The sequence below is a fragment of the Eptatretus burgeri genome, chromosome 3, assembly GCF_056783735.1.
Source record: "Eptatretus burgeri isolate ZD-2024b chromosome 3, Ebu_testis_v1, whole genome shotgun sequence".
NCBI lineage: Eukaryota > Metazoa > Chordata > Myxini > Myxiniformes > Myxinidae > Eptatretus > Eptatretus burgeri.
Window position 1 is genome coordinate 78,867,798 of NC_140963.1, and position 25,604 is coordinate 78,893,401.

The 25,604-nt window shown below is 42.9% G+C and overlaps 1 protein-coding gene and 1 long non-coding RNA gene across 7 annotated transcripts in view; one reads left to right on the forward strand and one right to left on the reverse strand.

Annotated features, from left to right (window-relative positions):
* Window positions 1-82, reverse strand: part of CHN1 (chimerin 1) — a 65,565-nt gene extending 65,483 nt beyond the window's left edge. For all 4 annotated transcript variants that reach the window (XM_085874159.1, XM_085874158.1, XM_085874161.1 and 1 more), the window contains exon 1: window positions 1-82. This exon is cut by the window's left edge and continues 207 nt beyond it. The gene's annotated coding sequence lies outside the window, so the exon portion shown is untranslated.
* Window positions 1-25,378, forward strand: part of LOC147030266 (uncharacterized) — a 35,438-nt gene extending 10,060 nt beyond the window's left edge. For 2 of the 3 annotated variants that reach the window (XR_015056282.1, XR_015056284.1), the window contains exon 3: window positions 19,352-19,951. This is a non-coding gene — a long non-coding RNA (uncharacterized LOC147030266). Of the gene's footprint in view, window positions 1-19,351; window positions 19,952-25,208 lie in introns of those variants that run through there. The other variant, XR_015056283.1, reaches the window with a different exon arrangement.
* Window positions 25,379-25,604: the final 226 nt, after the last annotated feature.

Sequence of the window (25,604 nt, forward strand, 5' to 3'; positions counted from 1 at the left end):
GTTCAGAAGAGGAGACGCAAGATCAAATTGAGCGAGTTTTCTATGAATGGCTCGCGAGAGCTTTACATGGTGCGAAATCGCTGGATCCCGATGAATGAATGGGCTGAACAGACGGGTTGAAAGGAGGGAGGCAGAGGTGGAAGTAAGGCAGGGGTTTGGGAGGGTGGGGGAGAGGGGAGTGGTGGAGGATATTTATCACTGGTATAATTTAAAGCAATGCTTAAAAAGGAAAACGTCCTTCAACCCGAATTGGTGAAGATCTTGAGGTTCATATGTTGAGTTTCTCCACAACAGAGTATCCATAGTTTGTTTTGTACACACATTCAGGTTTGTGAAGGTTGTATGTATGTTAAATTAATGGACAGAGGTCTTATCCAGTGTTTGTAAGCCCAGCTGTTGGGATAGCAAATGCAAACCTGGTGCATTCCATGTCAAGAGCAGTATGGAAGGCACCAGTCACCATGGTCTCTCGGTTCCATCAGGATACGAGGAGTGGGTCCTGAGAGAGCAGTTCTGTCGCAGTAACAGCAGCATCACTTTAACCCCAAAGTGGTATGGTCGAGTCCTGGAGAGGTGCTTCCTCATTATTGGTTTCAACGGTGAGCCAACACCAAACACTGGTTTCGCACTTTAATTTCACAACTTAAACACCATTGGCCCGTGTCAGTACAGGGAACCACATCCAACAGCAAATTACCACGATGATGGTGATGTGATTTATCATCACGTGACCTTGACTTCTCCAACTCGGCCACAGCCAGAATTTGGCATTTGAGGTCTTTTCTTGATTGTGATCAAGAACAGGTGGTGTACACATGGTCTTAAAATCTGGTCAATGTGGTGGGTGAAGCAAAACCTCCTATTCCGAGGACCATTCACATTGATCATTGATAGGAGACTGCACTGTCTTCAAAGATGATAGAGTTCTTCAAAGTATCGAGAAGAATTTTTTTGTGCACAGCAGGTCTGTGAAGTTCACACACACTGATCTACATTCATTGTTAAGATTGTGTAACCGAACTGGTCATCCACTGGAAGACGTTCAGTCTTTTGAACTTCTAGGCCTTACCATCAGTCATGACTTTTCCTTGACTGCTGGCATCGCAAAGCTAGCATCCAAAACCAGCCGCAGACTGGAAATCCTCCATTGATCCAAGTCTTTCCTTGGAAAAGCAGAACGACTCAGTCTCCAAGGCCTTTGCCCATATCTCAACGGACTACTGCTCTCTGCTATGGGTTGATGCCACAGTATCGTATCTAGCTGTCTCTCCTGGATTCTGTGAAATGTAAAGCCCTCAAAAGTAATGGAATTTCCCGTGATGTGGCTGAAGCACAATGTCTGTTTCTGTCACATCACATGCAGGTCAGTGGTCTGTCTGTTTTTTTACCATCTATTTTCCAACATTGCTCTCTCAGTTCTCCGACCCTCCCCAGCTACTCCAGGATGCACGTGTTCTTCCAGTAACCCCTCCTGGCTAAACTTCCAAAATTCAGGCTGACTGCACACCTCAACCATATTACTACTCACAATTCTTCCATCCAATGGAAGGATCTTCCAGAGACTATTCTGTCTTGCTCTTTCCTCCTGCACTTCAAGCAAGCATTGCACTGCCATCTCTTGTCACCCCCCAATTCTGACCCATGAACTCTATTACCCCCATTAACCTTATTTGCTAGTTTCAGTATTTCTTCCCTTCATCCCTCTCCTCTTTTCTTGTTCATTCATTCCCTTGATGTTTGTCCTACGGCCAGCTCTACCTTGCTCTTACAAGAACTGATGAACCTCGCTCCTGGAAAGAAGAATAAAAATAAAGCCCTGGAATGGCCCAGTGAACAAAATTCCCACTGTCAAACGATGACGTTTCAGTTTTTGAGTAATAATTTTGACACCAGTTTCATCAGCAGGAGGTTTGATAATTTCACCACCAACACATCCACTGCACTAACTTAACAGGGTGTCCTTTGCCTCCACCAACCAGCTGGTGGACTAGTAGACTAACAACAATGACTGAGCCACAACTAGCCTGTGGATCAGTGGGCCAAGGCCAACAATGAAAAATAAGTGTAGAAAAAGTCGTCAATCAATAATGTTGTCAGTATTTTTCTTGGCTGGCCACAAAGCGATTGAGACGACCCTTTCACAATGAGCATGGACCCTGGACTCGGCCAAGGTTCACATTCTGAAAATCGGTGGACGTAGAAAAACTTGACATTTCTACATGGATAGGTTTATGAATAGGCCTCCATGTAAATAAGACGTGTTGATCCATTTTTTAGATGTTGATGAAGCCGGCTGTCTATTCTGCTAGCATCTGCAGATGGACGCAAAATATCCTCCAGCACCTTTCGAAAAGAGAAGCCCATTGTTGGCCTCCTTTCATGATTCCAATCATTTGTGCCTACCCTGATCGATCAGCGTTTGCCTAAGCAGCATAGTCGCATCCCCAATAATTAGGCAATCAGCAGTCAGGTGCTGCATATCCAGCAGACTTGTGTGCCCCATTTTCCAAGTTTTCAAGCATGAAATGAAGATCAGCAGTTACATCCATAGCAGACGTGGAATGCTGGAAGAAAATAATTTACCATTGAGTAGAGATAAATCAATTCTCCATAAAATCCATCAGTGGGTGCAGCTGTGGCCAATGGGAATGGTCCATTTCGCTAATGGCACTGGCTCTCCTTGTGTGCTGGGGGCACTTTCAAGCATCCACGGTAAATAAAACATGAGAATCGATGTGCTGGGATACTCGCAGCCTTTTTGTGCCCTAAATATTTGATGATTGCAAGAAATCACGTGTCGCTGAAACAGCAATGTGGGATAAATATTTCCTTTCGAGTCGATTTTTCAATGAGATTTAGACCGGTCCACAAAGCTTTGTGTTAAATGACATAAGATCAATACAATAAAGGTGATCAGACAAAAGAAAAAGTTACAAAATCCTCCGTCGCAGTGATTTGGAGTTGGACCCTCTCTGACCTGAATTACGTAATGTCATGACCTGTTCATGACAATGCAGCATATGAACAAATTATGTGTGTTGATATCTGGGGATATTTGTCCGTGAGTGTTGAGTGGGTAGCACCAGTCGAAGAGAGCAGGGATGAGTATGGGAGAAAGCATGAGGTGATCATGGGCAGGACTCTTGTAGAACTGGAAGGAAGGAGAAGCCAACAAACGCGGGGAGTCTGTAATGCAGGCATGTGACCTTTAAAAATCCCAAGGTTTCTCAATCTCTTTGGGTCTGATTATATCAGGATAAATAATCTGCGTGAAAGTGAGTACCTGTTTGCCATAACAACATTTGTTCGAAACGCCATCTGGACTTGAGATGAGATGTGTTCTGAAGTATGGCAGTTGAATGTTACACTCCTACTCCAGCGGCCTGAACTGTTGACATGATGTTTTAATGGACAAATTGTTCATGTTTTCCATCGTACGTAAACTCGTACATTTACCTCAAACACAGTGTGAAACGGGATTCATTGAACCACACCACATGTACAGACACCAGGCTCAATGTTGATAGGATGACTGAAAGTGGTGCGTTCAATGAATCTCGCAGTTTCGAGAGCTATGAAGGGATACTCAGCTGGTTGTGGATATTTTTTGCCAATTTAGAACTGCTGTTATGGCACTCATCATGTGTCATGAACCATTCCATGAGTGAGAAAGTCCTCAAGCAGGGTGAGAATTCAGCTCGCACACAATGGCCTACTCTCTATGAATGTCTACTCTCCTTCCAAACACACAATGGCCTAGTCTCCTTCCAAATTTCCAGTTTTCTCTCCTGCTTCTCAGAGGTTCCTTCTGTATCCATCTTGTCCTTCCTATGCATCCTCTCCTGCCCCAATAACTCCCCACACCAATTGTTTGTCCAAACTGCCTCTATTCATCCATCCATTGGGACCATTCTCTGTGCAGAGCGTTGGTGCTGCCTCAGCAGTCTCCTTGGCTATTGGACACCATCCTGGATGGGTCGCCACTCCGCCACAGTACATCAGCATGCTGGCACTCATTTTTGACGACCTCGGAAGGATGACAGGCAGAGTCAACTCCACCTGGTATTAATTCACCAGCCAAGTGGAATTTGAACTTAGGATCCTAGTATCCCAAGCCCACCACCCTAACCATTAAGCCAACACCAGGCTAATCTGCCTGTATCTTGGCCTTGAACTCTGCTGTTGGTGTTTCCCCCCTCTCTCAACCGTACCTTTTTGTCCTGTTGTGTCCTGATCCTGATCAAATCCAGACCCAGTGATAAACTGCTATCCTTTGTTTTGCAAGCAGGGCGAGGCATCATTGTCTCTTTTGTCCTTTGGATGGATGTAAACTGGGCATCGCATCTGCCAGCATAAGTTGGTGGACGTTAAAGATCCCAAGCTATCTCCCACGAAGAGTAGGCAAGTTATCGCTGCCACCCGAGCAAATTACGAATTCCTGCACGACTCGCCTTCAGTCGAATGTCAGGACTGGCCAGCGGGTTGGAGATAATCAAAAATACTTGGACCAAAAATGCTTTCCAGGTGACCCTCGAAGAAGTTGGGAATGATTTCGGCCTTCACAGAAGTTGAGGAGTAATTATTCAATGTCCACAAGCGAAGAATAGCAGGATATTATTCCCTCTGAAGAATGATATGCTCATTACTGTGCTGCCTTGCCTGTTGGGCACCAGGATGAGGGTATATCGTGGGGCGAGTGAATGAATTTAAAATTGACCCTTCAAGGAGGAGGATACGTTCTCTGAAATATCCTGACACCAAAACTGTAGCTAATATTATGCAAAATAATGAGAATTGCACGACTGATTATAATCTCCCATTGGATGTTGTGAATGAGGCTAACAGGTCAGATATGGGAGCATTTACTGAATCAAATGCTTTCCAGAGGTCAACATAGGCTGTAAGCAGCCCCTGCAGAAACTCTCACCTGCGTTTGGTGAGGACCTGAAGAACACGGATACGGTCAATCATTGACCTCTTTGGTGTAAAGCCTGACTTCTCTGGATGCCGTTGCTCAAGCAGATGGTGGCCGACCCGATCAAGAATTATCCGAGCAAAGATCTTGCCCGGCACTGAGAGCAGCGTCATTCCTCGGTAGTTGTTGTAGTCCTGGCGATCACCCTTCCCTTTCCAGAGAGGGACAACAAGGCCCCTCTTCCAATCAGTTGGGATGATGCCTGTGTTCCAGGCAGAGCACAGAACTGCATGCAATGACATGAGTACGGCATTTTCACCAGCCTTGAGAAGTTCAGCATGGATGCCACAGATCCCAGGAGCTTTACCCCATTTCAACCAGTTCACTGCAGCCTGTGTTTCCACAAGCGAAGGTAGATCACAGTTGATTTGAGGGTCAGCAATAGGGATAGTAACACCCCTGACATCCAACTCGACAACTGGTGGATCAGCCTGGTGCAGCTGCTCAAAGTAACCGACTCAGCAGGCCTTCACTTCGGACTCCTCTGTCAAGAGCCCACCACCCTCCGCTCCATCTTCAGTTCACTGAGGGATGGGCTTGAAGGAACGCAATGCACGAATTCCCATGGAAGCAGGACGAGAATCACTTGACCACAGGTGATGCTCTACTCCCTCACAGATTTCTCGCACATAAGCCTCCTTGTTAACTCTTAGCGCATGTACAGTTTTACTCTTCCGCTCCCTGAACAGCTTATTTCTGCCATTCAGCCTGGCCCTGCTACTCTGGTCAATGGTATCCAGTGTCCCTTGAGAGACAAAATTCTTCTTCACCCTCCTGGGAGTTCCAAGACATCTACCTGCAACATCAGGGACGGTGGTCTTGAAGGCACTCCACAACTCTTCAGGGTCCTCCAAAGCACCCAGACCCTCCAAATTTCCATGCAACCTGTTCGCAAACTCCTCAGCTACCCTCTGATCCTTGATCTTGCCAACATCTAGCCTAGGCTGGGATGGTACCATTCTCCTGGATATAAGCTGCAACTTCAGAGCTGTTACAACAAGCCTGCAGTCAGTATTGAGGAACTGAGCACTCCGGTGGCCCCTGCAGTTCTGGATCGTCCTCCAGCGACCATCAACGAGCACATGGTCATTGGTCAATGTCCTTTGCCACACCACCTGCATTGGAATACCAAGTCCAGCGACGAGCCTGTGGGTGCTGAAACCATGAACCATCCACCTTAATTCCATGACTTCTTGCAAAGTCAAGGAACTTATTGGTATTCTGGTTCAAGGTTAACCCAAGGAGACCACCTTCTGGTGAATGACCCCTCAACACCACCCCGGCACGCACTACCGCAATCTGACGCGGTAAGGTTATCGCGTGGTTTTCCGCCTTTCATGAAAGAGTGGGGGTCCCGAAGGCCTTGCCCCAATCCCATCATCCGGATGGCAGCTGCACAGGAGGTATTCCCACGGAGTGGTTTTTCAGATTTATTTTTGCTTTTCATATGTTTTGCAGAATGAAGGGTTTTACGTTGACGGAGTGCAAATCCTGCCACCAACCTTCTAATAAAAAGTCACCCAACTGCAGGCGGATGTCCGCAGTCACAGTTGGGCACGGGATATGGATGGCCGTTGGCTCACAAGGAGCTCCTCCGCCCTTTGACAGGTTTTGTTTTTAATCAAGGCTAACCCAACTCTGGTAAGTGTAACGTGTTCATCCTGAGGCAAGGCAGAAAACATCATCTTGCAAATCTTGAGCCGAACTCCCGAACCAATCTCCTTTTTCCAAGTCATGCTGGTGCCTTGTCAAGTCCATCACTGGTGTACGCTCCCTCCAATCCTGCCCTCATCTCAGATGCCAGTATTGCAGACTCTGCCTGAGATAAAGCAGAACGTCGAAACTCGCCTCTAAATCTTATCCATCCAACCCATCCCATTCTGGCCCCACATTATTCCGTCATACCCACTGTCTACTGGACTCTGTATCCTTCTCGTCATATAAGGTAGAGAAAGTTCTGTCTGGCCTTGACCCTACGTCAGTGACAGGCCCAGATGGCATCAGTACCCATGTTCTCAAATCCTGCTCTGCTGTTCTTGCTCCTCTTTCTGCTGTATTCGGTCTGTTCTTACCCTCTGGTCGCTTCCCCTTGCATGGACACACTCCCATCCACAAAAGGCTGCAAAAACAGACCTCATCTACTCTCGGCCAGTGAGCTTGCTTCCAATTACAAGGCAAGTCAGGAAATCCATCATTGTGTCTGATGTCAAATCAAATCATTCCCGTTTTCAAAGTCTGATCTCTGGCCATCTCAGTCACTGAACTATGGACATACAGCTACTACTCTTACCAATCGTCGAAGGCCCTAACTTCAAACAAGAGGTTCAGATCATCTCCTTGGATATATCTCATGCATTCGGCACAGTCTGGTATCCTGCGATGCTTGCCAAGCTCTGCTTCTGGCATAAATGGCCACCTTTATTCCTGGATTTCTGACTTCCTCTACTCAACGCAAACAATGTGTTGCCATAAATGTAGCCCTCTCATACCCTCCCAATGGAGAATGGAGTTCCCCAAGGCAATATTTTGTGCTGTAGCATTTCTCATTTGTATTAATGACTTCTCTGATGCTCTGGAAAACCTTCTCTTCCTTTTTGAAGATGACTCCACATTGTCATAAGGATGGTGAATTTAAGAAAATGTTTTCAGCTGAAAGCATGATGATAAATTCCTTCATCAGTCACATTGTGTTTCTGAAAAGACCACAGCACTGAGACAGTTATTGCCTTTGTCCAACAAGAGAGAACATGCAGGGCATCGGCACTTCCATACACATCTTCATGGCTAAATATAATTGTGATGCCTTGACGAACTATGGTCAAAAGGCAGACAATAGGCAAGACAAGCTCAGTCAGATGAACCTTTCACTGAGTTACAGACTGAATACCAATCACCAGATATCAAAAGTATTGCCTGTAGTCGATGGTGTGCATGAAAGTTAGCATTCAATAAGGAGAGCATATAAACTCACCTGCCAATCCAAACCACCCAGGAAATTGATGCTAAAGTGTACAGCCGAAGCAATAATTCCACTGAACAACAAAAATTTTTTACTGGAGATGTGTAAAGTGATTTAGACTAATTTGGGTACGCTGATTTCAAAAATCATAACCGTTTTGCTGTATCACGTCAGGATTTTCAGTAACAGAAATATTCCCATTGCCTAGAAGTCAGGATTTCAATGAAATTTACAAAAATTCATTTATTCATTTATTTCATCATGAATGCTTCAAAATTATAGAAATTACAGAAAAACTCCACTAGAATGTAATTAAAAATGCTTTAGGCATTTGGCTTTGCGTTTGTGCTGCTCTGTGTCAGTTTCACGATGCAGGAACCAGCAGAAATTGCCCATCATGTTCGGGTTGTGCCGCCCTTGGTAACGCGTCTCCATGAGTGAAATCTCTTGGTGGAATCGCTCGCCGTGCTCGTCCGAGACTGTCTCCTCGGTTATGCTACTCCTCCTCGGTTATGGTCGGATGGTCATGAAAATTCACACTAATCGTCTGGAATACATTGTGCACAAACGATCGAGCCGGATTTTTCAATTTAGATCTTTGTTCACCCACAGCACCCCCTCAAACTTTGGGGATTTCCGATTTCAAACCGCATTTCGGTACTTTTCATTCAAATGGATACAGAGTAGTTATCAGAAGATGGAACTGGATTAGATTTGATATGCATAATCTTAAGGTGATTCCCTATTCGCTATATGACATCCATTTTGCTGTATATCTTATACTTTGGATGCTCGGCGACCCATCGCCACCTACCGGCTTGGTCTGTCTGTCTGTCACCTACAGGTCACAATTTTAAACCAATCTTCACAAAACTTCACCACATGGTAGAGTTTATCATAAGGAAGAAAACCTATTGTTTTTGAGGTCAAAAGGTCAACAACTTAGGTGAGATTTCTAAAATCTTCAATTTTCATCTGATTGACTTGAAATTTGAAGAGGATATATATTTCAGGTCACTGAATTCAACCACCAATTATTGTTAAGATCCATATCGGCTCAAGGTCAACAACTAAAGTGATATTTCTAAAATCCTCAATTTTCATCCGATTGATTTGAAATTTGAAGAGGACTTATATTTTAGGTAACTGAATTCAACCACCAATTATTTTTGAGGTCAATATAGACCAAAAGGTCGACATAGTCCGAATTTCTAAAATTGTCAATTTTTATCGATTCACTTGAAATCTGAAGAGGAGTTGCATATTTGGTCATTGAATTCTACCACCAATTATTTTTGAGGTCAAATTTGTTTTATGGATTTTGCAAGTATCGTGCTTTGCACGACGACATCTTCTTGTTTTGTCTATCTGTCTGTCTGTTTGTTTGTCAATCACCGAGAGGTCACATTTTTAAACCAATCTCCATGAAACTTCACAAAATGGTGGTGTTGGTCATAAGCAAGAAGTCTATTGATTATAAGGTCAGAAGGTCAACAACTTTGTCAAATTTCTAAAATCATGAATTTTCATATGATTGAGTTAAATTTGCAGAGTATTTGCACATCAGATCAGTGGCTTCAACCACCAATTACTTTTGACGTAAACATCGGCAAAATTTCTAAAACTGTCAATTTTCATCCGATTGATTTCAAATTTGAATGTGGTTTGCATCTCAGCTCACTGAATTTAACTGCCAATTATTTTTGAGGTCAACAACTTAGGTGAAAATTTCTAAAATCGTCAATTTTCATCCAATGGACTGGAAATCTGAAGAGGATTTGCATATTTGGTCATTGAATTCAATCACCAATTATTTTTAAGGTCAAATTTGTTTTATGGATTTTGCAAGTAAAAGAAAATCCTTCAATAGTATGGGTTCTACTATCGTGGGATTCTACCAATCATGGGAATCCAATTGTGTTCCGATTCCGTTATCGTGGGATTTAATTTTTGCCAATCGTGGTTTTTTTTGCTGAGATGAGTCATCTTTTGCATCCTGTGCATGAACGATTACCTTCCATTATGAGCATGTGGTGTTTCTCGTGCACCGTTTTTAAGGAGCCCAAATGTAAAGCAATGGACAAAGATAGTTGTGCCAAAAGGCAGAGAAAGGTTATGATGTTGGACGATAATATCGAGTTGTTAGATCGGTTGGTTTGAGGAGAAAATGCGGCATCTGAACGGTCTGCCATTACTGGGTCGCTGATTACCGGTAGAACCTTCCCCATTGTATTGTTCCTCATCCGTAAACCTTCATTATCCTTCAAACCTAATTCCCAAATGTTCATTTTCCAACTCCGTATGCGAACCTTATTGCCAAACACTTAATTTCCGACTCCTGGATTTGAACCCCATTCTCAAACGCATTCTCATGCAAAGCTCATGAAACAAATCAACGCGAGGGGATTTATAACGGAACAGGTTTTTAACACTGATAACACTGAACAACAAAAATTTTTTACTGGAGATGTGTAAAGTGATTTAGACTAATTTGGGTACGCTGATTTCAAAAATCATAACCGTTTTGCTGTATCACGTCAGGATTTTCAGTAACAGAAATATTCCCATTGCCTAGAAGTCAGGATTTCAATGAAATTTACAAAAATTCATTTATTCATTTATTTCATCATGAATGCTTCAAAATTATAGAAATTACAGAAAAACTCCACTAGAATGTAATTAAAAATGCTTTAGGCATTTGGCTTTGCGTTTGTGCTGCTCTGTGTCAGTTTCACGATGCAGGAACCAGCAGAAATCGCCCATCATGTTCGGGTTGTGCCGCCCTTGGTAACGCGTCTCCATGAGTGAAATCTCTTGGTGGAATCGCTCGCCGTGCTCGTCCGAGACTGCTCCCAAGTTGTCAGGGAAGAAGTTCAGGTGCTGGTGTAGGAAATGGATTTTCAGGGACATCCTGGAGCCAAGTTTCCTGAAGGACTCCAGCAGCTGCTGCACTATTTCTTCATAGTTGTCCGCGCGCTCGTTCCCCAAGAAGTTGTCCGTCACAGCTTTGAAGCTCCTCCAGGCTGCCAGCTCTTTGGGGTTTAGAGTTGTCGGAAAAGTTTCGTCCTTCATAATCTGTCGGATTTGCGGTCCAACAAAGACACCAGCCTTGATCTTGGCCTCCGACAAGGTGTTGCCAAACTTTTCCTTGAGGTTTTTTTTGAGGTCTTGAGGAAGTGGGCTGACAAGATGGCCAACAGACTTCCCAGTCAAGAGTTCTCTTTGAATCGATTGCAGCCAACTGTCAAACACAGTGGTATATATAAAAACCCACGCCCATTCAGATCCATTGCCCGTACAAAACTTTTCATCAAGCCGAGCTTTATGTGGAGTGGTGGAAGGAAAACCTTGGCTGGGTCGACAAGGGCGACATGCTTCACGTTGTGTCGACCAGGTACATGCTCTTTTCGCTCTTCCCAATCTTTCTTCGTCCAGTGATTCTTGTCGTCTCTGCTATCCCAGAGACAAAGGAAGCACATGTATTTCGTGTAGCCTGACTGCAGCCCTAACAACAGCGCCACCACTTTCAAGTCTCCGCAGATGTGCCAGTTGAAGTCATTGTACTTGATGGAATCAAGCAGCTGCCGCATAGTCTCATAGGTCTCTGTCATGCCGAACGCGTGAGCCAGTGGGACTGATGGTTTCTCGTTGCCATTGTGGAGCAAAACAGCCTTCAAGCTGTTCTTCCCCGAGTCGATGAAGAGGCGCCAGTCTGCAGGATCGTGATCACACCCAAGTTCTTTCAACAGACCGTTGATGTCACTGCAGAATGTCATCGTGTCTTCCATCTCAAAGAACTCAGCCATGTCTCTGTGACGTGCTCTGAACAAGGATATCTTGGTGTTAGGTTCAAGTAGATTCCACTGCTGCAGCCTTGATCCAAGCAGCTCTGCCTTCGCCTTTGACAGCGAGAGATCTCTTACAAGATCATTTAAGTCTCCCTGGTTCAGAAGGTGTGATTCTTGAGTGTCGGGTTCAAAAGGTTCATCATCACTATCCTCTTCACCACTGCTTACAGCTATGTTCTGATCAGCTGGAGGTGTTGGAACGGGGTTCTCGTCATCATGAGGCACAGGTTTACGAGCAGAGACGCAGTCAGCGTACTTGATGTGACCTTTATTCTTCTTGTTGAAGCCGGCGATGCTTGTGCAGCAGAAATAACAATCATCATGATGATTCTGCGGCTCACGCCATATCATGGGCACCGCAAATGGCATGCTCGCGCGCTTGCCCACCAACCACTGAGTCAAGGTTGTGTGACAGCTTGTGCAGCAGATGTGTGGTGCCCAGCTCTGTTCTTGGTCCCCCACCTTACACCCGAAGTAGTGAAAGTAGGCGGCCTTCATTTTCACTGCTGTAGATAGATATACTTCGCTGTTGATCTTTTTTGGTATACCGACCACAGACATAACAGAAGTTGTCAGGATGATTGGTACAGGAACGCCTACTCATCTTTATCTGAAAGAAAGAAATATAACACAAGTTAACAACAATTGTACGAAATAGACATGTTAAAGACATATGTAAATTTCATTGAAATCCTGACTTCTAGGCAATGGGAATATTTCTGTTCCTGAAAATCCTGACGTGATACAGCAAAACGGTTATGATTTTTGAAATCAGCGTACCCAATTAGTCTTAATCACTTTACACATCTCCAGTAAAAAAAAAATTTTGAAATTTGTTGTTCAGTGTAATCCATGAGTGAGTGTTGGGTTCCTCGATGCAGGTGCAGATGTCAGAAGTGATAGCAAATACCATAATTATATAAGATGTGCTGAACGGTAAAAACAAAACGCTGTCCGCTTGAACAAGTCCTTCACTTGATCCTTCCGTACACCAAGTGGCAAGCATTATCCCAACCCATGCAAAATCATACCACAAAGGCTGATTCTCTTAGCCTCTCAATCTTCCACCAGTAAGGGAGTCTAATGATGTAGGGAGAACTGCTGTGCTGTTCACCATGTACAGAGATCCTATTTAGGAGAAGACTAAGTTCAGAAACGACCAAGAAACTGGTGCATGTTTCACAAAGCAGTCACAGAGTCTATCGCTGATCTCTTTGATAAATAATGTCTGGGTTTTGGAATCTGTGGTCCTCTGTGCACTTGCTTGTTGACGTTTTCCCACGGGAATCCTGTCGTGGGGGTTGCTCACCACTTGCCCTTCGACTTGCTGATAACTTGGCCCACGTTAAAGAAACATTTCCTGATGTCATACAAATACAAACACGAAGTTTTCCCTCCAAGCTGTACATAATATCATGTGATGGTCCACTTTATACACCCATAACAATGGTCCAAGGCTGTGCCTCAATCGCACATATGTACTTTATTGCAAAGAAAGGTTTGTCCTTGTTCACCAGATTGCAGAATTACTTTGGTAGTTGCTTTGGGCATGAAAATACTTAGAATCTGAATTCTCTACATAACCTCAATGAAATAAACACATTTAATTATTAAGATGTACCCTAAACAAAGGCCGTCATACTAAGCAGTGGATAGTCAATACAAAACACATGCTCTATACTTCAATAATGAAGCCTTGAAGTGGTAATTTACATATTAGGTTTGCAAAGTGCCAGAATTTTTGGATTTTTTTTCCACCTCCCCTGCCCCTAATCTCCTTTCCATTTGCTCTTCCCCCGTCCTCATCCAACCTACTGTCCCCGTTCTTCCGATCCTCATACTTTCCCTTCCTTTTTCTCAATTATATATTTATCTTATTTACCTCGAATCCTAAAAACCTTGAAAATTTTAGAAGTAGATGGTTCAGAAAGCATGCACTCAGATGTCCCAACTCCCCAAAACTTCTTGTTTGCTGAAAAACTCCACTTTCTGCAAGACGGATCTCACTAATTGTGAATGTTACAAGGGTTGATCTGTTTGTTGATTTATCTGTGTGCAACGACCAGGGCTCATGGACAAATGTCACAAAAAATGCGGGAAAAATTTCAAATACCCACATACAGTTGGTGGGAAGAAAATGAGTGAACAAGGCATTTACATATAATATCGCACCACTCACTCGAACCAATTGGGAATACAAAAATGGAAGACCTCTGTGGGGCTCACCATAGGTGTTGGTTGACAGCAACCATAAGCATTTCTTATGAAAAGCACATGAATAAAATTTGAAGTTTAAACAGAAGATGATTCTACAAGTCAAAGAACAGGACAAACAAGTGGAGATGTGCAAAGAGCATGGGGTTGAGATTTTATGAGGTTGATACGTGAATGGTCAGGGTTAGACATATGACAGATAGACAAAATTATATATTACAAGGAAGTTTGCAGAAAAAGGAAAGATCACGAACCTGCCTGTGATGAAAGAGCAAACAAGAGTACCTTCTAAATCTTGAGATTCCTTACTCGGTGATCTTAAAGACGTTGGACTCATTGAGGAGGTGAGGGTTCGGGTTCGTACACACAAAGGATACAAGGAAATACAACGAACTTTTGCACAAGAGGAGGCCATCAGACCAATATTGCTTTTGCATTTCTGACAAAAACCATGTACCCCTCTATATGCATTGATTCTAGGTAACTATCTAATTCCAATTTAAACCGATCCACTTTTTCTGCTGCCACACTTACAGGGAGACCATTCCATGCAATAACTACTCTGAGTGAAAGATCATTGCCTTAATATCATCCTAACTCAACTCTTCTTTACTCTCAAGCTATGGCCCCTGGTCCTGTCACTGTATATTCAGCTGTAAACACTTCTGCACTTATTCTGCCTTTACACTTTATTGTATTAAACATCTCCATCATATCCTCTCATCGTCTCCTTTCTAATGGATAAAGTCTTGTCTTCTTCAGCCGCACATCATAGCTGAATCAATGTGGTTGTACAACTCTCGATCTCTACGCCTCCCGCAGATGTGGCATCGGATGTGGTGACAAAACTGAACACAATATGCCAGATGAGGTCTCACTAAATTCCTGTACAGTGTTTACACTACCTCATTTTGTCCCCTGCCCCTCAAAAAAGGTCGACATGGGGGGCATTAAATTGAGCTCTGTCCGTCCGACCGACCGATCATCCGTCCATGTACCATTGTGTATGCGATTATTTTTATTATTTATTTTTTTCAAAAACTATTGACCATTTAGCTTTCATTTTGCAGATATCCCTTCCTCATGACATTATCTCAACCTGATTAGATCACGGCAGTGATTGGCTGAAATATATTGCCATGGCAACCATCTTGTTAACTCAGCTTGTGAAAGTGATATTTCAAAAACCGTTGAACATTTATCTTTCATATTGCGTTGATCTATTTCTCATACCACCGAAAAGGCAGAGGACCTAGAGTATCAGCTCCTTCTGATTTATAATTAATCCCTTTACAAATACAACTTAAAACTCTATTGGCTTTACATATAGCTTCCTGGCACTGTGCTATCTGCTTTCCACCATGATCTATTACCACCCCCAGATCCTTCTTTTGTATTCCATGCTCCTGCGCCTTGCATTATGTCGTCAACACTTTCATTATTCTTAACCATTCCTAGCATCTTACATTTCCTTATGTTAAACTGCGTCTGCCCATCCTTTGCTTGATCTATGAAAGTATCTAGGCTTTCTTGAAACTGATCACCCACCCTCCCCCTCCCCTTTCTGCTATCTATCTTACTTCCAGGATTATTGTCATTTGCAAATTTGGAAAGCCGACTATTAACCCCACTATCCACATATCATTGGTGTATATGATGGATCATAATGGTCCTCGGACTAATCCCTAAGGTACCCCACTATTAATGTCCTCCCACTCACAGCCAATATTTGTTCGTTTGCTTGTCTGTCTGTCTCTTTGTTTGTTTGCACAGAACTTTCATGTTTTCCTCTGCAACCGCTTGTCAGATTGAGACAGATTTTTCACCATTGGTGCGACTACTCATGTAGAATGTTTTAATGATAATTCTGACATCATGGGTCACGTGGTGTGGTCGCCATGTTGGAAAAACGGAAAAACTTTGGACCTCTGTATCTCTGAAACCGCATTAAGGAAAAAAAAAAGAAACTAGGCAAATAGCAATTACTCTTCCTGGGAAATGAGTGTGTTTTAATGACATCATAGGTGCCCTCGTTATGACATCATAATTGCAAATGTAGAACGCCACATCTGATCAGTATGAAAAATTTTGAGGGTCATCTCGGGATAAAATGGTCCACAGAAAAAAAAAATCATTACGTCATCAGTCACGTGATTCGGCAGCCATATTGTTGAAAAATTAAAAATAAAAAACCTTCAAAAATCTTCTTCTCTGAGGTGTGGCTGAACAGATCGAGGCAAAACTTTACATCTATGACCATTGACCACCTCTCTGTGAGGAGCAAAAGGTTCACACACATGATATCATAGGTCACATGCTTTGGCAGCCATATTGGATTTACCCTAAAACCTATAAAAAATACACCACTCAAAAGAAGTCCTGGCAAGGGTCTGCAATCTCCGATTGCTCTTTTTCTTGTTTACAATTGTTATTATAAGGGATTATACCTTATATGATCCCTTATAATAACATATGTCATCCACTCTCATAATAACATATGGCATTTTAAAGTTTTCATGAACGAAAATACGAAAGTAGAAAGTCAACGGCTCAACATCACAGCATTTGGTCACGTGGAATAATAAATCCTAAATATATAAGTAAAAATGCAAACCGAGATATTCTAGTTTTGTATTTTTAATCGATTTTTTGAAATTTGTATTATTTGTTTGTCACTTGGAAGTTGTGGGTTATGATGTGTAAATAAAAGTGGAAAAAGTCGAATTTAATGCAATTTGCTTCCAAGCTAGAAGGCAACAAAAGGTGAAAATTTTGAAAGGGGGTGTAGACTTGCTATTGGCACTATAGTTCCCCAATTTTTCTTCTGGATCCTTTCTTAAATAACGATGTAACATTTGCTACTCTACAATGCTGTAGTACCTATCCGATGAGCTGTTAAATATATTGGCTATCATCATGCCACCTCTCTCAATACTCTTCAATGCTTATTATCTGGTAATTTATCATCCTGGAACTTTATCATTGCTCAGCTTACCTAGTTGTTTATTCACATCCTCCACTCCTCCTGGGATCTCCACTGAAAGCCCTTTATAAATACAAACTTACAGATCCATGTATATTTCTGTATAGATAATTTAAATGTACCAAATATATTACACACACACACACACACACACACACACACACACACACACACACACACACACACACACACACACACACACACACACACACACACACACACACACACACACACACACACACACACACACACGTACCCCTTTTGGGACGGCAGTGTCGAACGAGATCAGTGACATAACAGTGAGCAGCAGAGGGCGCTGTTAAACTGACCAAGCGCTCCTTGAACACTTCTAAAATAATTACCAATGATTGATGATTATGAGGTTTTTCTTGAACATCGTTTCTTTGACTCGCAACGTGCTTTTACTCCAAATTCACAGCTGAAGGTATTTCTTGCAAAGAATCGAATCAGGCCATGTTCTGGGTTCACTCTATAGGCTACGTACGCATGGTCCAGTCATACCTCACAGTAAGACCACTCAGGTATGGCATCCCTATTCCACCATCCAATAATTATACAGTACGAGGTAAAGAATCTTTCAAACATACAACCGTTCATTTGAGCAACGATTTCAATTTTAAGTTTTCATGAACGAAAATACGAAACAATAAAGTCAACGGCTCAACATCACACCATTTGGTCACGTGGAATAATAAATCCTAAAATATAAGTAAGCTGTCCTGAACAACCAGGACAAAGAGATGGAAAGAGGGTTTTGAAACAGGCACGAATAATTTTCAGCTTAACAGCACAGATTTCTCCCTCCCTCGCCCATTGGTGTCAGAGCGGGTAATTTCGCTGTCAAAGCTGTAAAGGCAGGACGAAAGGCAATAAGCACCATCTGGGACTTTTCACATGCAGAGCGGGGATTGTTAAAAGTGGTACCTCAGAGGGTTGTGGAGTAGCCTGAGTGCTGATCAAGATGTTGGCGAGTGAATTGGGATAAAAGATGGGAAGTAAGTCGAAGACGTGCGGAGTGGGCTGAGAGGTGAGGAGTCAGGATGAGGTATGACACAAAACGAGGATGAATGTAAGGAGTCCTCCTGAAAGTGAGAATTACTCTGTGCCATTATGAGTGAGTTTGAAAAGTGAGGTGTCCAGTTGAGGGGTGAGAGAAGGAAGCGATTTTATGGAAGGAGAAGCCATTCTGCAGCATGAGCTGCAAAAGTCTTGGTCCGCAATAAAGAGTCGGTGAAAGAGGGAGGAGTGAGATGGAAAATTAGAAGTGAGGAATAATATACTGAGAAGGTATAATGAAGAGAAAAGTGAAGAGGAAAAGCAATGCGGAAAAGCAAAGAGCCAGTTCCATTGTAATTCCTTTCTGTGCAGGAGTCCTTTGATTTGATGAATGTGCTAAAGTAATTCCCAGCATTCGTTCCACACACCTCAACCTGCTGAAGCATAACATGCCTGAAACTTCTCAAAATGCAGTGATTATTCTTCATTGCCCCATTACATGAGCCCCACTTTTTGAGACTTTATATACCTACAATGTATCTTGATTTTCATGAGCATCCGTGCATGCATGATGACCTGATTTTGAAGCAGACTACATCATGCAAATGATAGACATGGATGTATGCCATAGAATTAGCTTACGGAATGCAGCATAGCTGTGCACTTTTACCTACTTCAATCACTTTGGCCAGCTGGGTGATTTACTGGTCGTGTGTTTTGATAGTGACATCTTCTGTAAACAGACGGAAAGACACTAAATACCTGTCTTATAGAAACACGGTGCTTATAAATACACTGCGGCATCGTCTGCGACTGCAGGGGAGGTTCTCCAGCCATGTGACTCCACTGGGATAATTATGAATTAAGAAGGTGGAACAACCGTCTTCAACTAAGTCGGCTTTTGGAATTGCACCACAGCCTGTAGCAATTCTATGCAACTACGTTGGTAGAAAGAATACGTACTCTGTGATTTGAATGCATCCATCGACCCCTTGAGCCTCAAAAAGGACTTCAGCCACACACTCAGGTGTACGTTGAGCACACTCCATGACCTGTACAGCTTACGGATCATGCTTAGACAGGTGAAAATGAAAAAATATTTGTAAATTTGGACAGGACTCTCATGGATTACAAACCCGTGGCCGTCTTCCGAAAGCAAATATATTTTGCACATTAGTATTTGTTATTCTCGTCTCATGAAGATGTTCAACTCGGGAATTAACTCGGCTTGTGGAATACTGGGCAAACAAAGGCTGGATTCGATTGGTTTCGAGTTAACACTATGCTTTGATCAAAAACATATTGTTGGTTCATTGAAAGAGAGAACACTAAAAATACGTTTTGTTGCTTTGCAGGTTTATGAACTATAGGCTCGTAGAGAAGACTGTACAACACAGGGTGGAAGGTGAACAAACCATGGAAGAGTGAGGAAGAATGAAAAGGAAACGCACTGTTTAGCTTGAGTAGAGAGGTCAAGGAGGCATTTGAGGCAGTGAGAGAATTTCTAAAGTTTGCTGTGTTTTTGTAGATGCAGGGAGGTAAATAAAGTGGACTTGTATCTAGGTATGAGGCCTTCATCCATAGCTTTATGGAGGACTGCTCCCCTGCCTCACATCTTGCTCAGCTTGACGCCATGGAAACCAAGACCTTCAAGATCATTGGAATTTTTCGCACTGCAGCTGAGTCAACGGGCCTATCACTTCGCCATCGAAGACAGGTCAGTGGTCTCTTTGTCTTCTACTGCCTCCTTTCTGATATTTCATCCTCTGCTCTTTCTGTGCTTTGTCCCCCCTACCCCCCCCTCCCCAGGTTTCTGCAGTACTCACATGGTCCACAATAAGCCCCCTTCTGGTGAAACTACCTAAATTCAGAATCACTGCTCACCTCCACTCGTTCGTTCCTCTTTTTTTTCTGCCTGTGGAACAAACTTCCACATTCTCTTCAATCTCCTTCTTCCCTCCAGGTCTTCAAGGCAGCTGTTCACCACCATTTCAGATCATCCCCAATCCAAAACCATAATATTTGGTACCCCCGTTAATACCCCAACTTCCAAACCAATCTCCTTCCAAATTTCCAGTTTTTACTCCCTGAGAGTTTGCTTCTGTAGCCATCTTGTCCATCCCATGCATTCTCCCTTACCCCTCTTTCCTCTGCACTTCCATTGTTTATCTGAGTCTCCCTATATTTTGTCCCTCAACTCTGCTGTTGATGCATCCCCCTCTTTGTACGATTCCTTTTGTTCGGTTGCATCCTGATCCATTCAGTGTTCTAGCTCTTCCACAAACCTTGACTTTGTATGCAAAAAAAGTGCAGGGTGTTTCAAAAGTAACAGTGTACTGAACGAAATACTTATGTTTCATCTGTTTGTTAATCTGAAAATTAAAATATATGCTTGTTTACTTGCAGGTATCATTGACTCGCTGAAGTAAGATAGTAACCAGCTGACAATAAATACTTTACTCTGAAAGACATCTTTTTGCACAAGAGGTGTTTAGGTTTTACTGCACTGTTTCTTTTGAAACACCTTGTGTATAGCAAATGAGTGAGAGTCTAAAAGTTCATGGGTATAGGAACGGGAGAGGAAAGTCGGTGATGATGGGCTACCGACTCATAAAACCAGAGGGTTGAAGATGAGAGGACAGATTTAGGAAGGAGGTTTCACAGATGTAAGAAGATTGGGCAAAGGAGTCAAGGTGAATCAAAGGCTTAGAACTTTAATTCCTTGTAGTGGTCACTCCAAACAGCAGGTTATGTGTACCTAGTTTGAAACCGTGAAGGTATGTAAAACAAGATTTATGAAAAGAGGAAAGTTTCGAATGAAACACCAACTTCGGCGAATGCAGGTAGTTTTCCATGAAACATCGTTGCTTTGGCGAGGCGTGGAAGCTCAGAAATCGTGACCATTTCATGTTCAATCAGCTTGTTCGGTATATATCTCGCTCTGGGTCCAATTCTAAATGATGAGCTTTTGAGTGGTTCATTGCTTTGGATCTGACATTCCAGTTCCACCATCATTTCAGAGCATAAAGAGGCCAAACATGCTGAACCTCAGGCCGCTGTGTCCTGAAAACCTGCACGAATGATTCCATTGGATGTCCAAACATACACTGGCTCAGTGAGTTCACCATGGTGGAGTTAGTTTGAAAATTTTATCCATTTTTATCACCATAAATAGTATTCAGTCCAGTAGAGAATCGACTTTCTGTAGTGCTGTTTATGCAGTGACACGGCACACGCTGAGCCCCAAATCAACTGTCGGATTATTAGCAGTGTGGGGCCAATTTAGCAGTAAGTGTCTCCTTTGGCAGGCCCGGTAATTTTACCCCACCCATAAGCTCCTTCTGCTTGTGCAATAGTGCCAGGCAACACCTGCCTCTCGTGCAAAACCTTAGTGCTGTTACATGTGAGGGTGAATGTGCCAAAGTTTAGGATTGTAAGTCCTGAATTCTCCAAGATTGCACAAACCCTCATGCTCAATTCTCCAAGATTGCACAAAAGATGCTCGTACACAATAACATCAACACCGGCGTCCACATTGCCGATGATTGTAATCGCTGCGGAGAGAACAAGTTGCCCATTGTGCATAGTCCTCATGTTTTATAACCACATTTTCATTGACACTTTCAGGAGGAGACCACTGGATTGTTTCAGTGCAATTGAAGCTCAGGAAGTGGACTCCTGAATGTGCCAAATGGATTTGATTTCAGTGGAAGTGGAGCCAAACATCCAAATCTCCATTCCACAATTCTCCAGAAGCTTGTTTAAAGGGATGTAATGACATAGACACCAGAAGTCACCAAACCTGATGTGTACCTCAGATCAATTATGTTGGATAGGTCTGGCGATTGTCCAGGGCAGTCGCTGTGAAGTCCCGAAGATCGTGAAAAGCAGGATTCATCATTTGCTTCGGCAGCTTCATGTGCTCTTTGGCACCAATGCGCTGATTGAAACAGTAAAGGTCCGAGTGACTTTATCTCAAGGTCTCGCTAATAGCAGCTCCATGGAACTGGTTTTATGGCACGCGGGAGCGTTTCTTCCACTCTCCGTGTGTGCGCTCCAGGGTACAGATTGGCAAATGATCGATGGGAATGCTGAACCACGTCCCTCTTCAGCCAGATCTCGTCATTCTCAGACTTCAGAAACAAGGCCCGCATGGTGTCATTTCAGAAAAATCACCAACAGGATGATGTCACAGATAAAGAATGTATAAACATGCCGTTTATAGAGTGCTATACAAGTGGGAAACCTTCATACGAACTGCATGACACCCTGCTCCCGAAGTGGAGAAATTCACCCTTTCTGGAATCACATCAATCTATGGACCCCTTCAAATAGGTCTACATGAACTTTAGCTGTCACAGGTTATGTGTGCTGGTTTTTGGTGAGTTATAAATCAACCTACAATGACTGTGGGATCAAAACCTAGTCTCGGACCACTTTAAAGAGATGATACTGCCTGTGCCGACTTGTCCACAGAGGTTGTCAGTACCCCCAACAGAACGACTGTGCCTTTGGCACAGAAATTCTACCCTCACCTTGAGCCCCCTCCTCTCATTACCTCCAACACCACACCTAAGAAATCCTTTGTGGTTCACTTTCTAGGGTATATAATATGTAAGGTAACTTTGGGATTTTCCATCACAAGATGTGAATTAGGATACAATGGGTGATATAGTCCATGGAATTTGAGTTATAGTTTTACAGTATGTACATATATATATATATATATATATATATATATATATATATATATATATATATATATATATATATATATATATATATATATATATGTCTAGCCTTGTTTCACAGGGAGGGTGAGGCATCGATGTCTGTGCAGTTCCTTGGAGGGATGTTAAAATGGGCATCCCACCTGTTGGCATTAATTATATGGTGAACGTTAAAGAAACCCCAGATGTCTGTCATGAAGAGTAGGTGAGCTATCGCCAGCACCTTGAACAAATTGCAAATTCCTTCCTATCACCTTCAGTAGAACGTCAGGCTTGGCCACCCGGTTCATGAAATATTTCGACCAAATGTTTATCCCGCTGACTCGCAGAAAATGTGGGGAGAGTAGGATCACGAAATAATTAGTATACTGTAGTAGTAGTAGTAGTAGTAGTAGTAGTAGTCGAAGTAGTTGTAGTAGTAGTCGTGTTGCTCGGGTTTTTAAAGCAATCGCGACACATCAGATAATGCCTTTGGATTTGTGGTGCTTGTAACGACCAGTCTTGCCCTTTTCAAAGCGATCGTGATGGCCGATCCATCAATCGGATTAATGTCCCACAATTGAGACGGTAGTTACATTGCAGAGCACAATGTTGTCACAGCACCAGAACGGTAGTTATGAAAGTAAGATCTGACTGTGGCTGTGATCTAACTCAGAATTCGACACGAGAGGTGAGGTTGTTGCCAACTATGCTCTTTTGCAGCTTTATGACTGTGATGGACACATCGTGGGAGATTACAGTAGTAGCTTTATCAAAGTGAACCTCCCTGCAGGTTGGAATCTATCCAGAAAGTTACCTCAGTAAACTTGCTAAAAAGCCCATAAAATTTCATTCCAAGGCACTTGGGTATTGACCCTTGAGGGGGTTGAAACGTTACTGAAATTCAATGTTAAGCACAGACATGTCACTCCAGCCTGTTTACAGATTGTTTTGCTGTATTCATAGAGGAGAGAAAGAAAGATCATGCAATGAATCCACAAAATGCTACATAAGCTTCCATGCAATGCACCTGCGGAGTGCCTTGTAAGATTCCACGCAACGCACCCATAGAATGCCTCATAAGGTTCCACACAATGCACCCATATAATTCCTGATAAGGTTCCACACAATGCACCCATAGAATTCCTGATAAGGTTCCACACAATGCACCCATAAAATGCCCTATAAGGTTCCACACAATAATACACCAATGCACCCATAGAATTCCTGATAAGGTTCCACACAATGCACAAATAGAATGCCCTATAAGGTTCCACACAATGCACCCATAGAATGACCTATAAGGTTCCACACAATGCACCCATATAATTCCTGATAAGGTTCCACACAATGCACCCATATAATTCCTGATAAGGTTCCACACAATGCACCCATAGAATGCCCTAAATGGTTCCACACAATGCACCCATAGAATGCCCGATAAGGTTCCACACAATGCACCCATAGAATTCCTGATAAGGTTCCACACAATGCACCCATAGAATGCCCTATAAGGTTCCACACAATGCACCCATAGAATGACCTATAAGGTTCCACACAATAATACACCCATAAAATGTCCTATAAGATTCCACACAATGCACCCATAGAATTCCTGATAAGGTTCCACACAATGCACCCATAGAATGCCCAAAAAGGTTCCACACAATGCACCCATAGAATGCCCGATAAGGTTCCACACAATGCACCCATAGAATTCCTGATAAGGTTCCACACAATGCACCCATAGAATGCCCTATAAGGTTCCACACAATGCACCCAGAGAATGACCTATAAGGTTCCACACAATAATATACCCATAAAATGTCCTATAAGATTCCACACAATGCACCCATAGAATTCCTGATAAGGTTCCACACAATGCACCCATAGAATGCCCTATAAGGTTCCACAAAATGCACCCATAGAATGCCCTATAAGGTTCCACAAAATGCACCCATAGAATGCCCTATAAGGTTCCACACAATGCACCCATAGAATGACCTATAAGGTTCCACACAATGCACCCATAGAATGCCCTATAAGGTTCCACACAATGCACCCATAGAATGACCTATAAGGTTCCACACAATGCACCCATAGAATGCCCCATAAGGTTCCACACAATGCACCCATAGAATTCCCCATAAGGTTCCACACAATGCACCCATAGAATGCCCTATAAGACGCCATGCATGAAATGCTCATCACATGAAACGCTTTAAAGGATTCTCACGACGATTCAGACACAGTGTTAATTGTTGGGATTTCGCATAACTTTGAGGCACACCTGTAAAGGTGATCAATCACCTCGTTAATACGTTGGTGTGTACGTTCATGCTGCACGGCAATGTTAAAAAGTGATTTGTACTTCGTGGCCTTTACAGGCCTATTAAATAATTACACTAAACATTTAAGCTCTTCCTCGGCGATTAAAACGGGTAGATCACAACTCTCAGCTCGTACTCGCAATGTGTGATGCCGACTTGTCTTAATACTGCAGGTCACTGAAACCCAGTGGAACTGCTGTGGGATGGTGAGATCATAAGATGTGCTCAAGGGCTCACAGAGCAACTCCTGCCAAGGTCGACGGTTGTTCAATGGTTCTTGTGCTTGGACGTCTGCACCAAATGTGAGACCATCGATGGGAAACAGCCTTCCCATCCGTGTTTTACAGGTAAGGGATGTTTACTGGAGTATATTTATGGAGACCGTAAAGAGTAAGGAGAACATTAACATAAACCACTCACTTCAGTTGGAGCTCTGGAGTTGAATCACCACACGGATCAATCTATACTAATAAAAGGCAATGTGTGTGTGTGTGTGTCTATGTGTGTGTATGTGTGTGTGTTGTTTATTGGTATCTACATATGTGGGTTTCAAAATGTGGAATGAAATC